The sequence below is a fragment of the Hetaerina americana genome, unplaced genomic scaffold (assembly GCF_022747635.1).
Source record: "Hetaerina americana unplaced genomic scaffold, ioHetAmer1.1.p SCAF_7, whole genome shotgun sequence".
Taxonomy (NCBI): Eukaryota; Metazoa; Arthropoda; class Insecta; order Odonata; family Calopterygidae; genus Hetaerina; species Hetaerina americana.
Genome location: NW_027287316.1, coordinates 51769800 through 51785107, shown reverse-complemented (window position 1 = coordinate 51785107; position 15308 = coordinate 51769800).

Genomic DNA, 15308 nt, shown 5'->3' with positions numbered 1-15308 from the left:
CACTCTCTTCGTCGATGCTATCCTTGATTAGGAGGATAAATTGCTGGTTTTCTCGACCCACCCATACCCCACCAATCTTTCACTCCCATCTCCTCCCTTTCCCCTTCCCTAAGCATCCCCACCATCCCAACTATCCCCTTCACTCCACTTTCGGCTACCTCCTTTATTTCCCTTCTTCTACCTCCATTAACTCCGCTATCTATCTACGGGTCTAGTCTACTACGTTTTCTAGACCTGTCCGCTTTAAACTCGCCAAAGCCTCCTGACGTTTGCCTCCTCACTTCTGACTGATTCGAGGGGGTACGGAGTTCAATTTCCCTAGAGGGCGCATTCTTTGGTGAAGAAAATTAAGCAGTGTTGTATTACTAAGCCAAAGTTTCTCAGGCCTTCGTACATTTTGCGTAATAAATGAATAAGTCGTTTAATGGCGATTTATGATATAATTTACATTATTCAGGAATTATTTTAATACCAAAAGCATTAATATCAAACCGAAGGCATATTTGAAACATTATGGCAGAGCTCACCTCCTTATTATGCCCTAAGAATTGTAAATTGCAAATATTTTGGAACGAGGGGAGCTCCCTCCTATTATCTTTCCTTAAGCCTGTAACTACTCATCTATGGCACCCAGAATATGACATGCTTGTGTTAAATTTTTATAGGTTATTTCACTTATCGATTATAAAATTTACCCTGATTAAACAAAAAATGTGGGAAGAGCAAACCATTAAGCCACGATTTCGTTACGTTGGGTAATAGGAATGATAATAATAGAACATTTTACCAAAAACTGAGAAGGAAGCTTAATTAAATTCATTCACTCATTCAAGCTATTCTACCTGAGAAGGTATGCAGGGCGACCCATACAGACTATCCATATATCACAAGAGCTAGTTCATGTATGCCCTACATTATTTCTTTCCTCATTCCTTTGGAACTCCCACATGTCTTCATGGCACCTAAAAAGCATATTTGATTAAATTACATTAAATGATTACCTATCACATGCGGATTATTTGTTAGGCATTTATTACGTTGTCCATTGTAATGTTAGATAGAAATTCCAATTAACAACGTCAACGTTTGGTGAAAAAGTCTCCATTGGTTAAGGAAAAAGGATTTGAAACATTCTGCTCCGACCGATTGCATAACACTAATAATGCATACTATATTCTACTGTTTCAGGCTTCACTTCGTGGAAGTATATAGTATCCATTCTAAAAGACTTTGTACTTATCCACAGACTTTTATTATAAGATACAACGCGTTTCAACGACTTGCGGCATCAGCAGGCGAACCTGATTGTATGTACCTTATAATTAAAGTCTGAGGATAAGTACAAAGTCTTTTGGTATGGATACTAACAATTCACTTCAAAAGTCTGCTACATAGAAACTGATAATTGTGCAATTGCTTCATGTATTGTTACGAAAGTTTCAGGCAAAGAACAAGTAGATTGTCACGTCATGAGAACAAAATTATAACGGAAAATGAACAACAATTTGGTACTCGAGGTACATACGAGTATAACTCAAAATGATTGATCGTAGTGTTAGGATGGATATTCCCTATTTAGACCTCGAATGGAAATAATATAGTTTCAAGTGTGCCAGGTGCATAAATAGCGCGAAGTAGAGAGTAGATTCTGGTAATGAGAGCAGAATTTGAATTTGATATCTCTATACCTAAAATAACAGACTTCGTAGTCAGGAATATGCCCCAAATTTCCTTCGGCTGGTATTCTTCCATGACATGACAATACTTATATGTATACAGCCAGTTACAATACGTTAACATTATTATTTATGTATATAAATATAACCATAGCATTGTGTTACGAATGTAGAGCTCATTTCTTTGAACACTTTGGATGGGTGACGTAACAGTACAGATAGGTTTATTGACAGGAAGCTAGAAGCAGTAAACATATGGAAAACTATTCATCATATCACACAATATCTATAAAAAATTGCGAAAATATTTTCTCTCTTCACCTATAATCGATATTCGTAGGGAATTCATTAATTTCTTCAGTTCGAAAAAAGATAAATCACGTCGAGCAACTGTTGAAGCGATAGCTTTACAAGCTGAAATAGAAATCAGGACGACTCCGCAAACAAGTTTGAACCTCCTCATTCATCGTATTGGAGTGAAGCGTTAACGAATTAAGGTTCTTAAAATGAGAAAAGAGAACCGGGGCCGAAATCCTCAGGACCTCATTCCCGGCAAAACCCCTAAGGCTGTGAGCACAGTTTGTCAAGACAATGGCTAAAGCCAGGAAGATTACATTCGCTGAAAACCCGATTACGACCACTCCAAAATATCGTTAATCAACCGAGCGAGTCATCAGTCTATCCCAAATACCTCGGCAGCGGAAAGCGATAAGCCGGGAGAATGGAAAATGGTGGGCCTCGAAAATATGATTCTCATAACATTTCTCGATATTTTCTTTCATCAGTCTTATCCAAGGCATTGCGAAAAACAAAATGTGTTCAAACGTGATTACCTATACCAACACCAGAAATTCTCATTGGATCAACTGCTCTATATTAATTCAAGAGATAAATAGCATAAGATGAAATGAATACCAAAAGACAGAAGGACGACAGTTAATATGCCTCGAAGTACAGAATGAAATACACCATTTTGTATGAAATATTTGGCTTTCAATAATGCATTCCTTCGGTTGAGCAATTAACAGCATGAGGATAAAATATATACGCTCCATAGCGTACATTTAGTTGCACGTTTGCATTGACATGCCTAAAACTAGCAGAAATTTACGGATGGGTTTTTACCATGGTTAGAATTGTTTCATTACAGAGTAATAAATATGCCATAACGCCTGACCCGTATAATTTCAGCAGTGTTTAGACCATTAATAATAATTCAAATTGTTAAATGGGTAATACCTCGTGGGAAGAAAGTCATGCATTCCAGTTGTCCAAGCACAATTAACCGCTGACCTTTCCTTTCTGATGAATTATAAAGTGTTTACATTGAGAAAAAAATACGGATTATAAGGACGGGAAGACCTTTTCTGTCCTTTTGGTGAAGAAAACCATCCGTTTAAAATGAACAGCATGATATTGACTTTCCAAACTCAATTTGAATAAAAAACATTCATAATGGTTCATATCATCAAGAAAGCGATTATAACTAACATTTTGTAATTTAGCACGCTCGAGATTTTCTGCAGGCCAACGGGAACATATCACCAACTTAATTCACTATCTATCTTTTTCATCTCGAATAGATATAAAATTAAGTAAATTAATAAGGGTAATGAACCTTTGAGTCTTGGAATCTACAACTCAAACGAATGCATAACCTTTATTTTCAACGGAAGGTGCGTCCAAATTCTCTGAAGTTTTTCCACCAATAATGGGAAAGGGTTGAATTGGTTTTTATTGTATTGAGCATTTTGTATTGTATTGCATTGCATTTACTTCCTCTTGTCCATTGATCTCTCAAAATTCCTAAGGTAAAGGAAATTTGAAGATATTCTTGCAAAACGATCTTCATCATCACCCTACTCGTAAGAGTTATGATAGAAAAAAATCGAGCGAATAATGAAACTTTGAGCTTCAGCTTAGTTGTGATCGTCATTGATAATTTTAAACAGTCATGCACATATTTTATAATTTATTTGTCTTTATGTTCGAGTGTTATTTGTGCTTCAGTTTAAATATCGGTCGCCGTGGCTGCTGTCAGTGATTTGAATACCATCAATAGATGCACAAATATGGGTATATGCCACTAGTGGTTTTGCATTGCGAGAAAATTTGCTATCATTCGCAGGGAGCTCTCAGGATTTCTCTCGTCAGATCCTGTTATATCACTCTTTCTCATGCACAACTAACGCTTCCAAACGCCTCTTCATAAAGTCTAGCTCACAAAATTTCTTGAGCATATTTCATGTAATGTTTATTACGTCAATATAACATCGAATCTCGATTTATGTTGAATTTATCCGTAGAAATAACGAAAATTATACGAAACTAATTGAAACAGTCGCTATTCAGCGTTTAAATATTTTTTGCTTCTATACATATGTTGAAATAATATAATAATTTTTGTATCCCTCTAAACGTAGGAACTCGGTGAAATAAATTGATGTACCGAACATATTAAGAATAAATACGTTTCTTACATGAACGGTGGAATGCAATTAATAGCAGTTAATCACTCTTTCACCATCAGTTAATGGAAGAAATATTTACAGATATGATGCCGAAAGAAAACCTAATTCATTTCTGAAATATGGTAAGGGACATTTGATCACGCAAACGTTTTCAAGACTGTGATCTAAGCCCTGAAAATGATTTTATAAAGATTAAAGCCGGTCGCTAATAGACTAGGAACACCCATATCAAATATCGACGAAGATAATAAAAAAGTTGAAATTTGAGTTGCCCAAGCAATATCTTCTGAAAGAGATATCAAAATATTTTGTCACACATAATTCCACAGGATGTTCATTCATAGGTCCATTTTTGTTCATCGACATTTTTTATTACTTTTTTGTCGAATTTTGGAAACATTTCAGCGCTTTAAAAGCGATGTCCAAAACATGTTCTTGTTTCTTTTTTTTCACTCCTTCTTGCTTTCTTTCGTTCCTTCTATTAATATGCAAAATCCGTGTAAAGAAGAAAGTCTTTAAATAGTTTACAAATAAGGATTTATTTTTCTTAGAAAATGGTTTTCATTTTGCCAAAGAAACCGTAAAATATAGGCCACTTTGAAACAAGAACCTGTATGTGACTATCTTTTTATAAAGATGATGTCACATAATAACTGGAGACTTGATCGTTATGAGGATATTTAATGGATGAAAAAAAATCTCCAAGGATACAAAAATATCCGCAATTTAAAAAAGTCTTTAATTTGTCACATATGCCACAGAAAAAGGTAATTTTCGAATAGAATGGCTTGGGAGTCCAACGAATCCTTTTTCAAACCTGAAGCTCATTTTAATGAAAGAGAGCATTAGTATGCGTGAAACAGTAAGGGACCTTGGAAAAAATACTTTCTTTCATCCACAATCGGTCTAAAGATAAAAAGATACAACCCTTTGATCCTGATGCCTCGCGCATGAAGATGGTACTAATTAGTGTATTCACACCGATTCCGCGTATATTCATGGTGTGGTAGAAACAGCGATGATCACCAGCTTTGAAAACGAAGACGTGACACCGGAAACTCGTTACGTGATTTAAAAATTCAGCCTCCCAAAAAAGGGCATGCTTTGGTAACAAAACGCATTGTATATTTCAGCCAGTCATACATCCGTGTTTCCACTATCATGAATCGAAGGATAACATGAATTATAAATTTTGATGGCGTTCCCTCACTTTAATTATGCAGTTTTTAAGTACAAGCCACAGTCAAAACTTTTGCATTAAATGGCTATAAGGAACAAGATATATATTCATTTCAACTTTTACGGTTAGGTTGCGATGAAAGACCATACAAAAGAACTCTATCATAATTTAATGATGTGATAGCAAAGGATTCATTTAATATTTCTATGTTCCATTTAGTAACAATTGTTAATCATTAAGGGAGACATCGACTTTTTTTCATATTAACAATCTCATTCATGTCGCCATTAAACATTTATTACATATAAGTACGATGACAAAACTTTTAAACTAGATTAAACAGCTATTATGATTGTCATGGAGGTTACATATTTAATAACTAAAGGGGAAATACATGTAATATTACAGAAAAACCTCCAGATCCAAATACGACTTAATGTTACACTAAAGTGGATTTGTTGTTCTACCGTAACATTTTCCGCACACAGAAATTTCACGCAAACCTGTCGAATTTATCCTCTATATACACCTTCGAAGAATCTAATATATATTTTGCGACGCGGGTTTGGGCAGAGAATGAATACCAAGACCTTTCACAGCGGTTACCGTAGCTACAACACTTGTGCCCAAAATTATGAGAATTCGAGCTAACTAAATAGGAGGGAAGAAAATAAAGTTTTTACGCTTAAAATTTTCGGCTTTCCAAAGCCGAGACAAATCTCCACCAACCTTAAAGATTGCTTTGTGGAAAATACGCTCGACTTACCAGTCTTTATGGTGCGCATCCGTGCACATCAAAGGTCTATGCAAGGGAACCGAGCGTACACTTAAAGTGAAACGCTCAGTAAAGGGAGTCTCAGAGGTACGATCCCAATGAGGATAAAAGGGACGAGAAAAATAAACGTGCACCTGAAGGAGGTAAGGTAATACTGACTGCCTCATTTAGAGGTGAGTCAGATGAACTGGCACGGGTAGAACCTACACTGCAGCTCTCTGAGAGCGATTTAAGAAGAATACGTAATGGAGCTTTCATATAAGCTCACGTTCAACCCATCTTCGAAGAAAGAATTTAGAAAACGAGGTCCTAAATGGAAATTCTGCGAAAAGACGGAACTTGACTCATAAGATGCCTTAAATTTAATAACTTAACATAAAGGTTTTGTCGATAATATGATGGTAAATTGAGCATTCATTTTATAGATAGTTAGTCACTGAGGAAACATTACAAATCGTGAATAGCGATGTTTATTTTGATAATGTCATCCACAAAAGATGATTTATCTATTCTACACCTTCACTTCCGCTTAAAAACGGAATATGGGGCAAACAATTCAATCATGTTGAGGTCTATATATATCATTAGAGAATTTTTATTTTTTGAAATGATACTAAAACGAATCAGTGAGGAATCTAGTTCCCTCAAATTAGCATACATTAGTTATGAATAAAAAATTTTTAATACCGATATAAATTATTTGCATGCGCCTATCAATTTTCTTAGTAACTCGGGGACATTTTTCACCGACGTAATTAAAAAAGCAGAGTTTTAGGCAATTTAACCATAAAAGCAATGTCTTGTTGTAACGGTGGATAATATGACCCCTTCCGTACCGTACATCTAATATTCGGAGTGAATATTAACAACAACATTGGACAAACATCGCCACTATAAAACTTCAACCCTTTTAGCATCCTCCACGAGTAACATAGGCTTAAAATTACAATGGGAAAGTGATCATTCTTGAAACACGAGAGCCAATTCTTTCAGTAGCCTTACCAAAACTTGCATTCACATTTCGCGTGGTTCTGTAAAAGCAAGTTTCGTCCACCACTCTATCGCAAACTGGCCGAGTGTGGAGTATTCTCCAAGGGTCCTCACACGTACGAACACACCCGAATACATTAATAAATGGACGTGTACGGTGAGAATGGATGTATATGCATCGGGGGGTGTGGACATTCACCACCGACTAGCTACATGGCCGGGTGTCGTGGGAGGAAGACTGCCGATAGCAGAGGGAAATTAGACAAGTTGGGATGAGGGAGGGTTGCGTTAATAATAAGTAAGGGACCGAAGGGGAGTGGAATGGACGTGGAGGTTGAGAGCGGACACGGTGGGCAAGGAAACAGTCTGGCTTGGCGAACAAGAGCCCCACAGGAGAGCTAGTAGAGGTGCCTACCCAGAGAGTTCCGACTAGTTACTGATGCTCGCACGAAAGCTGAAGCTCGAGGTGAGGGCCGTGTGGGATGCACAAATGTCGAACTTCGAGTGCGTGGGATGGTGGGGAAAACATGAACACGACAGCGATATCCTTCGGAGCACTCATCTCGGGTGCAGTATAACTGGTTTAAAAAAAATGCATAGATTGTCTTCCATGGATGAATCCCACCAATCAAGGGCCAATGCCTTGAATAGCGATTCTTATTTATTTAAGCGTTCCCAGGATGAAATTAGTCAATACCATGACGATCTTATTGAATCCGAAAATTTCAGTAAAAACTGAGCGAGCTGTGAATTTTAATTTACGAAAAATACTATTAGAGACGTAGATATATTGATCTACCTGAGTGCGTGTATTATTATATTTCCCTACTATAAATTTTTTTATACGTTTTTGTATGAGTTTACGAAGATTTTCTTTGATGTTTGCCATATAGAAGAATGAAGTATCTAGCCTCCATATCACCATAAAAAAACGTTTAATAATTAATTTTTTGTCATGAAGATTTCAGTCGTGAGGAAGAAAATACACGCAAAAAATGCATTATTTACGAGAAAGAGTAAAGTGCAACACGCCCTCAAAACCCATTCCTGATTAAAATAAATATTTATCATGCCACAAAGTAGCTAAATTTATATTTAAAACAAGGTAAATTCAGCAATTAATTCCAAAATTCGACGAAAAAATTGATTTGATACGAAACAATTGTCAAAAAATTAATTTATTTCATACCTATATCAATAAGTGTGTATGTAAAAATTTTCTCTGTCTCTTCAAAACATTTGTAAAATATAATTCCTTATTTTTTTACTTCCCCACTGTTCATGCTATTTTGAAATTGAATCAAGAGCGATGCTTAAACCTATTCTGTCATGCCTTCTACTTATCGTGTAGCTTAAAGAATTTGATGCCGATGAAGCTGAGGGGAAAAAACATGATTAACGGATGAAAAAATATTAAGGCTAAGTACTGAGCGCAGGGCGAAACGCGAAAGCGAGAGATGGAGGAAGGAAGAAAAGCGAAAGATAGCAGAAGGAGGAGATATAGAGCTGAAAACGAGAGAGAAAGTGATGGATGAGGCAGCAAAACTGACCAAAGTTTGGCTTCCGTAAAACACGAAAATATCAAAAGAAACCGCCATTATTTTTTTCCAAGGGAAGGGACGACATGTTATTTTTCAGGGGCGATTTAGAAAGTCATCCGCTCTTCCCTTTTTCCTTTTTCTTCACTCCTCCCCGGACGAGTTGGTGATTTGTTATTTCTTTACGCTATCACTCCCAACCCCTTCCGACACGTCAAAAAGGCCCCTCCCACCCTCGCACCCCCTATATCATATCTGTCATTGTCTACGCTCCTGATTTCCCTCATCTTCCCGACCGAATGCTCAATTTCCGTGGAAACCAAGTTCGCGAGCAACTTTGCAAAGTGCTGCGCGCGCCAGTATCTCATAGGAAGGTTCCATATGGCGGGGTGAAGTACTAAAGGGGAACCCTGAGGCCCAGAATACGGATGGATATAAGGATGGACGGTACAGTATTTTAGAAAGCGAGATAACATTTAACTAGCGGAAGGGGCCTTCAACACAAAGCAGGCAATGATACCACTGTCTATCAGGTAAGGAGACTGATTCCCCCCTAGGTAGGTACTTTTCCGACTACGGCTGGGTGCTTATAATTATTTTTTTGTTATTTTTATGCTTAAAAATTCAATTTAAAAGCCTAAGTGATAGTTTTAGGATAAACACTAAATAAATAAATTTACTCCGTAGCACTCCGGAGTACTCCGTTTCATATTTAGTTTTAACCTGCATAATTTCATACGTTTTTGTGCTATTCGCTTCTCAATTAGTTGATTATCTAGCTCACATTTGAAGTTACTGACGGTGGAACTCGGCTACATCCAGGACAAAGCACGGAATCACATATTTAATATCATTTGTTTATATCAATACTAAAAAGAAAGACTCGTACTTTTCCACAGATTTTATTATACGGTACAACGCGTTTCACCGACTTTCGGCATCATCAGGTACAAATTTGCCTGATGATGCCGCAAGTCCCTTAGTACCTGATGATGCCGCAAGTCGGTCAAACGTGTTGTACCGTATAATAAAATCTGTGGAAAAGTACGAGTCTTTCTTTTTAGTATGGATATTAAATACTTCCACGAAGTGAAGCCTGAAACAATAGAATATAGTCATTTGTTTATTTCATTCATCATCTCCAAGAGAACGTCTTTTAAAAACTGCGCTCAAAATTTCAAACATAAACATCGGATGTCGTTCAAATAAATCATAGCTTCGCCCAGTTGTCAAAAAGGAAATTCAAATTTGATGAATACTTTAGGATTTAACTCATAGTATTATTTTCATAACTTACATCCGAATTCTCCCTATTCACGGTGATTATTTATCGTTCTAAGGGTTCATCATGATTTATAGGAAGCAAAGCAGCGATAAGAACATTAATTTCATCTAAGATATTCCTTTCTTCATTATTGGGGTAATGATATGGAGACTCAGTCGCAACCTCAAACGGTTAATTGCAGTGAATTATCGAAGTCAACTCGAAGGAAATTGAATAAATAGTATACATCTAACAGTACTAACAACATAAGGGATCGTTTAAGGCAGACATTCTTTTTTCACATACATACACCACTACTTTCTCTTTAGTTCATTTTCAATTATTCCCTTAAACCGGCAACTTTGTCAGCATTCTTACACCGATCACTTCTCCCGTTAAGGGGTGGGCAGGTGAATTTGTGCAAACTCTCGGCGACTTTATTTTCTTCGTGATAAGATATTAAATATATTAAGGAACATTGAAAGAGATTTTCACCAAACGGATAAAAGCAGCAATGTGAAGGGTCAAAATATCATTAAAACTCCACACTACATTCTCTATGAATCAGCAATAATGCACGTTTTTTGGAAACTATTTGTAATCATTCTATGCTTTATTATGCTACAATTGTGTATAAGAAAACGTCTGGCATGATTTTTCAGTAAATACAATGAAATTTTAATGCTGAAGCTTTATTTAAACCTTCCTAATTGTTTGTTTGTTTATTAAGTCCTCCCATTTATTTCATGCATCAAAATGTTTACTAAGGGGTCCATTTCCATGCAATATACCAGTAAGAATATACGGATTTTGAAACTGAACCTAGACAACGAGTGAAATTGAGGCATGTCAGACTTATTTTTACCAAAAGATTCTGCCGAACATCAAGACCATCGATCCAATTCACCTTTTGCATAACACTTGGAGACTTATGAGGCAAGACATCAGGCAACATCACGGCTTAGCGATTTGATCGATCGTATTTATCGGGCATTTTTAGCAAAAAATCACCGACTCGGACTTATTGCAATAAAAGTTCATCAGTATTTTAAAAAGTATACAAGTTGATGCTAATAATACTCCTGGTGCAGATTCTAAAGGAAAACTATTCTAATTTCACTCATTCCAAATGGAGTGAACTCATGAAGAAAATAATTGCTGAGTTCTTACCTTGTTCGGCAAATTAGAATTCAACCCGAAAGACCCCAGTGGAAAATTACCTGAAAAGAATGAAAGAATAATCAGATTTTACATAAATGTTACTAGCTTGAAGAGACATCCATGTCTCGTAGCTTATAAATAAATAAATAAATAAATATATATATATATATATATATATATATATATATATAAGGATATACATAAGGATATATATTTATATATATATATCCTTATGTATATCCTTATATATATATAAATATATAAAAAAATTGCATAAAACAAAGTGAGTGACTCACCCTGATGAAGATGGCTGGGACCACCGAAATATTTAAGCGAGTTATTTTCATTTTAATTAATCTTTTCTAACAAACTTTTCTATATATACATATTATATAATTATATAATTATACATATATAAATACATACACATTATATATATATATATATATATATATATATATATATATATATTCCAAATAATGACACACTATTTGCTTTTTTTTTTAAATATTCAGCCATCATTCTTTTACATTTCTTCTTAAATTGGTCAGCAACTTGGTGACTGTTTTAATGAATTTTTTTCCCTTTTTAGGGTTAACTTTTAAGAAAATAAAACGCCGTTCATATCAACCATCAAGAAATTCTGAACAAAGAATTTTACTTCTCTTTAAGGAAGCATATTTTGTGCGTGCAGTGTCCAGCAAAGAAAATGAATGTTTGATGAAATATCTAAAAATTTATCACCACCATCCGGCAAAATACATCCCAGGATCTACCCCACGAAGAAAGGACATTGGCAATGATTAATTTGTGACGGCAGAGGGAAATCCAGATGAATAATACATGTGCCAAATCCCCTACGTCAATCCGTACTCTCGTCAGATGAGAATGTATAGCGCGTAATCGCATATACCTAAAAAAGAAGGAAGAAAATACCTGAAAACGGACTTCCCACCAATATTGGCCCTTGGATCCGCAACTACTTTGGTTGGATCAGAATAGATGGGGGTCCATATTTCGTCATTTCCCCTTCCAGGCGAATGCGATTGAATTCGATCTCATTTTCACTCCGACTCATAAAGAGCAGGGTAAGCTGAGGGCATCAATTTGCCCTCTTCCGCACAAGTCAGGGAAAAAGAGAAGAAAATCTTTAAAAACCAGCAGTAATAAACAAACTAAACATCCTTTCCTCGCGGGAAGCTCAGTTAAAACTATATAAAATGTTGTTTTAATTAGCGTGGTGAGAAAAGGATACGTGGCTCGAAGCCGGGAAGGGGTTTCGGGTGGAAGGGGAGTGAAATCGAGAACAGTCTCTTAGAAACGGAACTGGAGTGGAGCAGACGACAATGTGAGGTGTTTCTGCGAAAAAGGGAAGGGATATAGGGTGAAATTTCCCTGAGCAACCCTGGATGGGGATTCTGGACACCATCGCTGGGGCGCAGGGAAGATCTAGGGAGAAAGACAGAGAAAGAGAGGAATGGGGAGCCAGACGACAATTTTGGGGGGTAGACTAAGATTTCAACTCGAATTATAAAAGGGAAGGACGGCGCTGCCGCGGATAAATGTCTTTCCCTCCCCGTCCCCCTTAATCCTCTATCTCATTTCTTAACTACGTTATTTCCTATAAAGAAGTCCCACCACCCACCCACTCATTCACTCACTCATAAAATGCTCCGAAGACACAAAAAAATAGGGCGAACGAGAGACAAGGGCGGGGATGGATTTGAGTTAAGAGAGCTCGGATAACGTCACAAAGGAGAGCAAAGTGACGCGAGACTCAAGAAAATTGTCTCTGAAAGGCGGGTTTCCCTTTGAAGCATAAAAGGCGAATTAAAATTCTCTGCCTCTTTACCCCTCCTCTCGCACGCGATATTTGAATTCCTTCATGTCTTCCATGAAAACAGATTCAACTGAGCGAAAAGGAAATGCTCGTAAGTTATCCATAAAAACACTAACGATGGTAGAAATCTTCCGGGCACATCAGTTCCACCATGTCTTGTTTTGAATTCCATGGTCATGAAGCCCTCTTGGCTCTAAATAAATCGTTTAACAAAGATTGTAATTCTCTTCCAAAGTCGCCATTAGAATGCCCGCTATGAATGACTGTCTATAGGAATAATTAGTTCAAGAAATAAAGACTAAAAATAGGGTATTAGCTAAATGTCGATGACATCTGGATTGAAAAAGAAATAAACTAACGCCAGAAATCAAAAAGACAAAACAATAACCATTATTATCTGGGTTTTTTTAATTTTAAGTTGGAAATATTTATAGGGTTTTCCACATTGCATTATTCTGTCACCAACACCCCTCTAGGCTCCCCCATTGATATCGAATGTACATCAACCTTAATATAAGAGCCTAAGTGCACAAGTATTCCTAACACCAAATGGATTAAACGAAACTGTCACAAAAAACTTCTCTGAATACATCATTCCTACTTCTATTTTGCTCTCAAAAATAAGACGTATTTGTACAACTCCATCGTCATTATTCCGAGGACTAAGACCCAAAACGTTTGTAATATCCTTAAGTAATACGATTCTAAATGAGTCTGTCATATCAATGAAACAATAAATTAAGGCGTGTTTCCTGGGATAGGTGGACTTCTGAAATGGGGAAAACGGCAGTTTAATTCAGAACACACGACAATCATCACTTGCCAGCTGCACTCAAGATTCTCATTTCATAAATGGTTAAGAAAAACAAAAATACTTCACGTACGAATACTATTATTGCAATTAACTGACAACATTGCATGATATCTTGAAATTAGTTGAGCTCGAGGGTGGTTAATTCTGTTACAGGCTTTTAGCCGTTTTCAAAGCACAAAATACAAAATATTTTCTTATAGAACAAATTCAGTTCTGTAGCTTCTTAAAACTGGTGCATTAACTGGATACACATTATTTGTAATTTGAGCTTTTTACTTTAACTGCAACAAATTATACACTTCGTTTTGGTCGGATGACACTTTATGTTCATAAAACGGAACACAAAAAATATGCAAGAGCAGTGGAAAACTTAGGTGAAACATTTTTGATTTCCTTCCAGTGGTGAGACAAAATGCTCCATTAAACATAAAATATAAACTAAACCACAGGACAAAAGTAATGTAGGACGGTAACATAATGAATTGGTCTAACTTGACAGGGATTAAAAATGCAAGAACATTCAGCCGCATTAGGAAACTTGTAGGAGGAGTCTACCAATTAAATTCTTTCAATAAATAAGTATGTCGTTACAATGAGATAAAAAAACTGAAACGAAGATTAACCTCAGTGATTAGCAAAGGTAAGCCGTAGTGAGACCAAAGGGAAAAAGTAACATTTATCTCTTATGAGAGGAAAAGTAACAATAACTTCAGCTGCACACGAGAACATAATTAAAAGGCATTGCAGTTTTAGCTATCAGTCGCGGGTAACAAAGTCAGCAAAATATCACATTCCAACGCTGCATCCCGTAAGATAAATAAAATATTCCCGCGAGAACCATTAAAATGGGAGCACTTGAGGTACGAGGGAGTACGTAAGTGTGTTACCATTAAAAAGGACCTTAGCATTGTGATGCGTCACGGCACTGCCAATCGAAATAGATCGATAGATTGATAAACAGCCATCTTTATTTTAGGGCGAGATTGAGACTATGGAGTCTCTTCTACCACCGGACCCCTATAGAGAACATTACATATTGATTCATTACGGTTCATTGATTCATTACGGTTCTGTATCAGAGAAATGTTAAGTATGAAAATGAAGGGAATGGTTCAAATTTGTAATCAATTTTGGCAATGTTAATAGATCAATTAAAATGTGAAAGAAGATTCAAAAACGACTCTGAAAAATAGGTATTTTGAAATAAGTACCTCTTTCATGACTTTCTCAGCTTTTTGAGGCGGAAGGAACACCTTACATCGCTGTTTTCAAAAATGGTAAATTAAAAAAGATGAAAGAAAACATTTTTTTATTTTTGAAAAAGTTCAGGACTATTCTTTCGAATTTTCGTGCAATAAATCAAACGAAACAAAAGAACAGTGGGTAAATTTCGGGTCTATCCATATTTTAGCAACTAGATAACAAGAATCCGAAAAAAAGGTCGTGAATTTCAGGCCTCTTGTCTGTCAGGATCATTCAAAATGTGTTCTGCAATTCATCGATTCCCCAAGTTCAGAGGTGTTTACTAGCAGGTTTATAACTTATGTCGAATTGATTCATAATAGTAAAAATTCAAAAGCTGAGATCCTAATATGTGTT